The sequence below is a fragment of the Micromys minutus genome, assembly GCF_963924665.1.
Source record: "Micromys minutus genome assembly, chromosome: 6".
Classification (NCBI taxonomy): domain Eukaryota; kingdom Metazoa; phylum Chordata; class Mammalia; order Rodentia; family Muridae; genus Micromys; species Micromys minutus.
Genome location: NC_137975.1, coordinates 42783175 through 42791824, shown reverse-complemented (window position 1 = coordinate 42791824; position 8650 = coordinate 42783175).

Sequence of the window (8650 nt, the reverse complement as noted above, 5' to 3'; positions counted from 1 at the left end):
AAAAGAATAAGAGTATGTAGAAAGGTGAAGAAAATATAAAGACATTTGTCTGATATCCTCAATTGGCTAAGAGAATTAGTTCCATTTAAAAAAAATACAATAAAACAGAAACAGGAAACAGTTAAGAATGTCTGAAAATTAAGTATATCAAAGTCAGAATACAACATATCAGAAGGTCTGGAAGATAAAATGAGACTCATTTTACAGACAGTAGGAGTGAAACCAAAAGGAAAAAAAAAATCCTACAAAATTGCATAGTTATTTCAAAACCCTGCATCCAAATAATGAGTTCAAAAGAAATAGAAAACGGAAACATCTGGGCAGGTATAGACCCTAAAAATACAAAACAATTTTTTAATTGAAATTATGTACCCAGAAAAGAGTAAATGAGAAAGATCAGCCAAAGTATAACCATGGGTATTTACGGTATCAGGTGTTGGGCCACCAAGACAAGTGAGTGAGGAAACAAAATTACCACATAAAACCAAAGACCTGAGTTCAATTTCTGGAACCCACATGGATAAAAACAAACTGGTTCCATTTGGCAAGTTATCCTCTCACCTTCACACACACACACACACACACACACACACACACACACACACACACACACACACAAACAAATAAAATATAACAGGAATTAAGTAAAGCCATAAGCACCCCAAGAAAACAGGCGGTTTGTATTTAAACAATGAGGATGGGCTAGTATGAGCATTAGAAACCATAAGGTGGTCCACCTGAGAACTCTAGAGAAGAGGTGAGTCTATGCCCAGATTACCCATCAAAGCACACAGGGATGTGAGCATGGGTTTTGCATTTAGGGTCTCAGAAGGGTTGTGTGCCAGTTTTCACTCACCGAATTTCGGGGAGCTATTGCATGTACTACATGACATGCGCAGGGCAAAACAACTTGGAACTAAATGGTTACCTCCTGCTTCGCAAGTGGAAAATGACATGGTCTAGCAGGCTTTAGAGTCACTGTGAAAAGTTGAAAAAGAGTTTATGAAGTGAACATTTTTAAAAATAGCAAAAAAAAAAAAAAACTGAAACAAACACCAACTACAAAGGAAAAGATCTCGCTTAAGGAAAAAAGCTATAGAATAAGATTCAGCAATGAGTAGTTAAAACCCTAACATTGTCTAATGAGTGTATCAAATACGAAAAGCACGTAGAAGACTGTAACTAACAATTTTCTTGTGATCTGTAAGTGCATTTGGAGAGCAGGTGATGCTGAACATTGTGGAGTTGGATGATTTTAGGCAGATTGCACTGTTCACCTTTCATTTCAAAAATTCAACAATGTCTAAAATTGCAAAAACAATCAGTTTTGGAGGTGATGGAAATACCCAGGAGATAACTGAAGGAAGGGAAGAGGTGGCTTTGTATGAGACTCAACTCAGGAACAAGGGCACAGAGTTGCTTCTTAGATTTCATAATTAAAGAAAAACTCTATATATGCTTTGCTCTTATAAAAATATAATTAAAATTCTAATTTCATGGACACTGTAAGAATGCAAGTTTCAGTAAAAAGATATAAAAAATACAACCAAAACAAACAAGCAAACAAGAAACAAAACAAAATTCATCCTATCTGATTTTCAAATCTGCTAAGCAAGAGAGCCCTGCCGGGATGGAGAGGTAATTCAATGGTTAAGAGAGCACTGTCTGCTCTTCCAGAGGTCCTGAGTTCAAGTCCCAGCAACCACATGGTGGCTCACAACCATCTGTAATGAGATCTGATGCCCTCTTCTGGTGTGTCTGAAATATAATAAATCTACAGAGTACTTATATATAATAAATAAATAAATCTTTAAAAATAAATAAATAAAGCCAGAGAACTAGCTCTGTTAGCTCTCAGGGAGGCAAAGGTGCTCTGCATGCTTCTATAGTCCAGAGTGACCTCTAACATTATTCTTCTAATACGAACACATGGAAGACATGCCTATATTTTACTGTTTTCCTTTCAATTACTTTTTGTCCATTTTGTTAAGATAGTCACAGCACTGGAATGGTTGCAAGTTTGTTTCTGTAAGCAGCTGAGTCTCAGCCTATATCAGGAGGTTGGCGGTGACATTATGAAATTGCTGAGTAAATGTCACCAAAGACAGGGAAATCTGGAATCCAATTTCAGCAAAGTCAACTCTTAGATTCTCCAATAAAGAGTACGATCCCTTGAAAAGGCTCTGGAATAATATCCCATGGTCTCAGCCCTATGCAAATAAATGTAAGCATGGGTTTTGGCATTCAGGGCCTCATGCAAAAGTTCATGGAGCTCCAATGTTAAAATGCTTCCATGAATATTTAGTGGGAGGTGAATTCACAGGTTCTAGAGCTGAAGATTTTCAAGAGCTCTTCAGGCAAAATCTTCTGACTTTTGGCATGTGTTGCTTCGTCGTTGTATACATTGTGATTGTATTTGAGTTGACTAAATGCACAAGACCATGGACACGGTTGTAAGCATTTGAAGACAGGGGCCATAATCTCTTCCTTGCAAAGGATACATGGGTAGATTAAGTAAGCAAACAAACAAAAAGAACATATTATCAGGCCAGCAAATGGCTCAGCAGGAAAGGACACTTGTCACTAATACCAAGGACACAAGTTCAACTTCCCAGACTCACATGGTTGAAGATGAAAACCAACTCCTACAAGTTCCTCTGACCTCCAAACATGCACCATGAAAACACATGCAAACACACACACACACACACACACACACACACACACACACACACGCACACACACACACACAAATTAATTCATGAACCAATAAACTATTGAAAATTATTATTAGTCTATATTTAGGGGTATTCAACATAAGTTCATATTTACTCATACATACATAGATCTCTTCTTTTGAATTGATTTTTATCTTTCTATTGTTCTCACCTACACTGACTTAAGATAAAATTTAAAGTCCTTGGTTAGTGATTTGTTGTCGTCTACCATAGAGTAAAATCTCTAAATATTAATCGTTGGCACTGTAGAATAATATGAAGGCATCAGCAGGCATGACCAACCCCCTGTTTCATAGCTCCCATGCTAATGTGTCTGGGACTTTCCACTATCAACTTCTTTTCAGATCTCTATTTATTCTGTTTCCCTACATTATCTACAAATGTCAACATGCCTCACAAATAAGGAGTAGAAGAATAACTATTACCAACTCTGCTTATTTTAATAGGAATTTCCCTATTTCATCATATGTATGTTTTATTCTCAGACATAGTTATCATCCTGACTTTTACACAAAACATCCTTCATCTCTATTTAAAATTTTATTTTATGTGTATGCATCTAGGTGTGAAATGTGTGCACATGAATGTAACTGTCTGTGAAAGCAAGCATCATCAGATGCTCCTGAATCTGCAGTTACAGATTTTTTTTGAGCTGCCTGACTTCAGTGCTCAGAACTGAACTTGGGTCCTTAGCAAGAACAATCTGAGTCTGTAGTGGTTTGAATGAAAATGGTCCCATATATTCATATACTTGAGTGTTTGGTCCTAGTTTGACTGTTGAGGAAAAATTAGAAGATGTGACCTTATTGGAGTATATGTGCCTGGAGGTAAGCTTTGAGGTTCCACCAGTACCCATTATTCCTGCCTTCTGCCTGCAGATTAGTATGTACCTCTTTCTTCAGGACCAGGCTTGTTTACCTGCTACTACCCTGCCCTCCATGTTGATCATAGAATGACCCTCTAAAGCTATAAGCAACTTCCCTCCACACACCTTGTTCCTTGTCTGGTCACTCTCAGAAACTGTTCTGCTGCATCTTGTTGCCATGGCAATTGTTACTCTTTCAGGAGTCAGCTACCAAACTGTTGTTGTTGCTATGGTGATGACAGCTCCTTATCTGTCAGTTCTGCCTCTTCTGAATCTGTCAGAGCAGCTACTTCAGCAGCTTGGCCTGCTGGTCACTCCACAATTACTGACCGTGCCCTTCTGCTGCCTATACTACAAAAGGAAATAGGAGATGATAGACAGACAGACAGACAGACAGACAGATAGATAAACAGACAGACAGACAGATACACAGATAGATGAAAGAGACAGCATAGAATCATGTCACATAGCCAGCTTAGGACATAAGCTTCATAGACTGCTTAGGTAGCCAGAAAATGATTCCTTGCACAAATTCCATCAAACCTTTATTTGGTGCTTACACAAGTCCTGGCAATCTTTCTTTTGTACCTGTCATAATAGCCTCTCTGCTACACCACCAGCAAACATGTCCCATCTTCCCTAGGTGGAAGTAGATGCAAGAAAAATCAGGGCAATATTCTTAAAACAGTTGTTGCTGGGCCTATATCCTCCTCAGGAACCGGCGCTACTCTAAAAGCAGGAAGAAAAAAAAGACACTGTATAATCATTGACAAATCAGATTCAAATGGCTAGCCATATTCCACAAAGACTTAAGAATTACAGTTGGTATTCCCATTCCATTTATAACAATACATAAAAAGGATGGGAATAACTTTCTTTAAAATTATATTTCCACCAGATTAAATTCTGAACAAATGATTCATTCAAGTCAAAGTGAAATTAAAACAAATTACTGTATATGTTATATTAAAAATAGCTAATTGGGAGACTGCACTGCAAGTAGAAGGGGTGCAGAGAGGGCTAGGCCTGGTACTCGGAAAGCACAGTCCCTGAATGGTTCAGGTGAGCAGGAACTCTGCCACAGGGACCCGGTTTCCACCTGGAAGACCCTTGCCTGCGGATCAAATGTTCAAGCCATTTGCCATCCAAAACATCAGAGATCCAGGGACACAGGCCAGGTACACGGGAGAGATAGGAACCAATCACTGACAACAAGATGGGAAGAGGATAGTGAAAAAATTTACCCAATGGAAACCAAGATAACCTGGCAACACCAGAACCCAGCTCTCCCATCACAGCAAACAGCAGAATGCCAAACAGTCCAGAAAAATAAAAAAGACTCAGACCTGAAATCACACCTCAAGATAGTGATTGAGATCCTTAAACAAAAATGGGAGGATAAACATAAAGAAATAGAAACTTTTAAAGAGGAAAAACGAAAAACACTCACAGAAATCAAAGAACTAGAGGAAAACAGAACCAAAGAGATTCTGATAGAGATCTTTAAACAAGAATGGGAGGGAAAGCATAAAGAAATAGAAGCTTTTAGAGAGGAAACAATAAAAACACTCAAAGAAATCAAAGAACTACAGGAAAAGAGTATCAATGAGATGAAGGAATTGAAGAGGAAATTTAAGATGGAAATGGAAACAATAAAGAAAACATTTAAAGAGGCAACACTGGTAGAAAACCTAAAAACAAAATCAGAAATCACAGATGCAAGTATCTCCAACAGACTACAAGAGATGGAAGAGAGAATCTCAGGGGACAAAGACAACATGGAAAACATAGACAAAACAATCAGAGAAGATACAAAAGCCAAAAAGCTGCTAACCCAAAATGTTCAGGAGATCCAGGACAAAATGAGAAGACCAAACCTAATAGTAATAGAAATAGAAGAGGGCAAAGAATATTAACTAAGATGCACAATAAATGTCTTAAACAAAACCATAGAAGAAAACTTCCCTACCTTTAAGAATGAGATGACGATGAGCATAAAAGTAGCCTACAGAACTCCAAATAGAGTGGACCAGAAAAGAAGTTCATCCTGACATATAATAGTCAAAATGCCAATTGCCCAAAAGAAATAATACTAAAAGCAGAAAGGGAAAAAAGGTCGTGTAACATATAAAGGCAGACCAATCAGAATCACACCTGACTTCTCAACAGAGACTATGAAAGCTAGAAGATCCTGGACAGATGTCATGCAGACCCTAAGAGAACACAAGTGTCAGCCCAAGCTGCTATACCCAGCAAAATTCTCAATCACCATAGATGGAGAATCCAAGATATTCTGGGACAAAACTAAATTTACACAATATCTGACCACAAACCCAGCACTACAACGAATTATAGGTGAAAAACCCAATACAAGAAGGGAGACTACATCCTAGTAAAAACAAGAAAATACCTAAACAAGAAAACAAAAAGAAGAAAGACATACAGGCACAATTCTACCCCTAAAAGCAAAAATAGCAGGAAACAGCAACCACTATTTCTTAATATCTGTTACCAAAAATGGACTCAATTCCCCTATAAAAAGACATAGGCTATCAGACTGGATAGACAAACAGAATCCAGCATTTTGCTGCATGCAGGAAACTCATCTCAGAGACAAAGACAGACACTATCTCAAAGTAAAAGGTTGGGAAAAAAAACTTCCAAGCAAATGGCCCCAAGAAACTAGCTAGAGTAGCCATTCTAATATCAAATGAAGTAGATTTTCAATCAAAAAAGATAAGGAAGAAAACTTTTTACTCATTACAGAAAAAAAATTGTCAGGAGGAATTTTCAATCCTTAACATATATGCTTCAAATAAAAGAGCACCCATATTCATAAAAGAAACCCTACTAAAGCTCAAAAAATACATTGCACCCCACACAATAATAGTGGGAGACCTCAATACCCCACTCTCATCAATGGAGAGATCATGGAAACAGAAACTGAACAAGGACACAGAGAAACTAGCACAGGTTATGAACTATTTGGAATTAAGAGACATCTACAGTGCATTTCATCCTAAATCAAAAGACTACACCTTTTTCTCAGCACCTCCCAGCACCTTTTCCAAAATGGACCATATAATTGGTCACCTAAGAAGCCTCAATATATATAAGAAGACTGAAATATTCCCATGTATCCTATCAGATCACCATGGTCTAAGGCAGGTCTTTAATAACAACAAAGACAACAAAAAGCCCATACACATGGAAACTAAACAATGCTCTATTTAACGTAACATGGCCAAAGCAGAAATAAAAAATGAAATTAAGGATTTAATGAAAATGAAGAAAATTTAGGAAGATCTCAGAAAATTGAAAGAGCTCCCATGCTCATGAACTGGAAGGATCAACATTGTAAAAATGGCCATCTTACCAAAGCAATCTACAAATTCAATGCAATCCCCATCAAAATTCCAACTCAATTCTTCATTGAGCTGGAAGGAGCAATGTGCAATTTCATCTGGAATATCAAAAGACCTAGAATAGCAAAATCCATTCTCAACAATAAGAAAACATCTTTTGGAATCACAATCCCGGACTTCAAGCTACATTACAAGGTAAGTGTGTTAAAAACTGCATGGTACTGTTACAGACATAGGCACATAGATCAATGGAATACAATAGAAGATCCAGAAATGAGCCCTCACATATATGGTCACCTGATTTTTGACAAAGGAACTGTAAACATTCAATGGAAAAAGGACAGCCTATTCAACAAATGGTGTTGGTCCAACTGGCACTCAGAATGCAAAAGAATGAAAATAGACCCTTTCTTATCTACTTGTACAAAGCTCAAGTGCAAGTAGATCAAAGATCTCCACATTAAACCATGTATACTGAAACTATTAGAAGAGATAGTAAGGAAAACCTTAGAAAACATAGGCACAGGAGAAAATTTCCTGAACAGAACAACAATGGCTCGTGCTCTAAGGTCAAATATTGACAAATGGGACTTAATGAGATTGCAAAGTTTCTGTAAGGCTAAGGACACTCTCAAGAAAACAAAATGGCAGCCAACAATTGGGAAAAGATCTTTACCAACCCCACATCTGATAGAGGCCTAATATCCAAGGTATACAAAGAACTCAAGAAGTTAGACACCAGTGAATCAAACAATCCTATTAAAAATGGGGTACAAAGCTAAACAAAAAGTTCTCAATTGAGGAATATCAAATGACTGAGAAGCACCTGAGGAAGTTTTCGACATCCTTAGTCATTAGGAAAATGCAAATTAAAACAACCCTGAGATTCCTCCTTACACCAGTCTGAATGGATAAGATCAAAAATCCAGATGACAGCAGATGCTGACAAGGATGTGGAGAAAGAGGAACACTTCTCCACTGTTGGTTGGGTTGTAAACTGGTACAACCACTCTAAAAATCAGTCTGGTGATTCCTCAGAAAATTGGATATAGTACTACCTGAAAACCCAGTTACTCCACTTCTGGGCATATACTCCAGAGAAGCGCCAACATACAAGAAAGAAACATGCACCACAATGTTCATAGCAGCCCTATTTATATTAGCCAGAAGCTGGAAAAAACCCAGGTGTCCTTCAGTAGATGAATGGATATAAAAATTTTGGTATATTTACACAATGGAGTACTACTCAGCTGTCAGAAACAATGACTTTATAAAATTCTTAAGAAAATGGATGCATCCAAAGAATATCATCCTGAGTGAAGTAACCCAGTCACAAAGGAACAGATATAATATGCTGTCACTGATAATTGGATAGTAAACCCAAAAAGCTCTGAACACCCCAGAAACAACTCGCAAACTATATGAAATTCAAGAAAAACAAAGGCCAAAAAAAAATGACAAAACCATTATGCTTAATCTTTACACACCAAGAAAACTTTGACTATTTCCACGTTACATCTTGTTTTACATGTACTCTATGCTCATTGTAACTAGTAAGATTTTAATGCATACTATTAAACCTTTAAAAAAAATCAAGAACTGACAAAAATATATTCATATACTTTTATGCAAAATGCATTTAAAATCTGTACATTTATGTCTGTTTCTTAAAATTAAGTTGT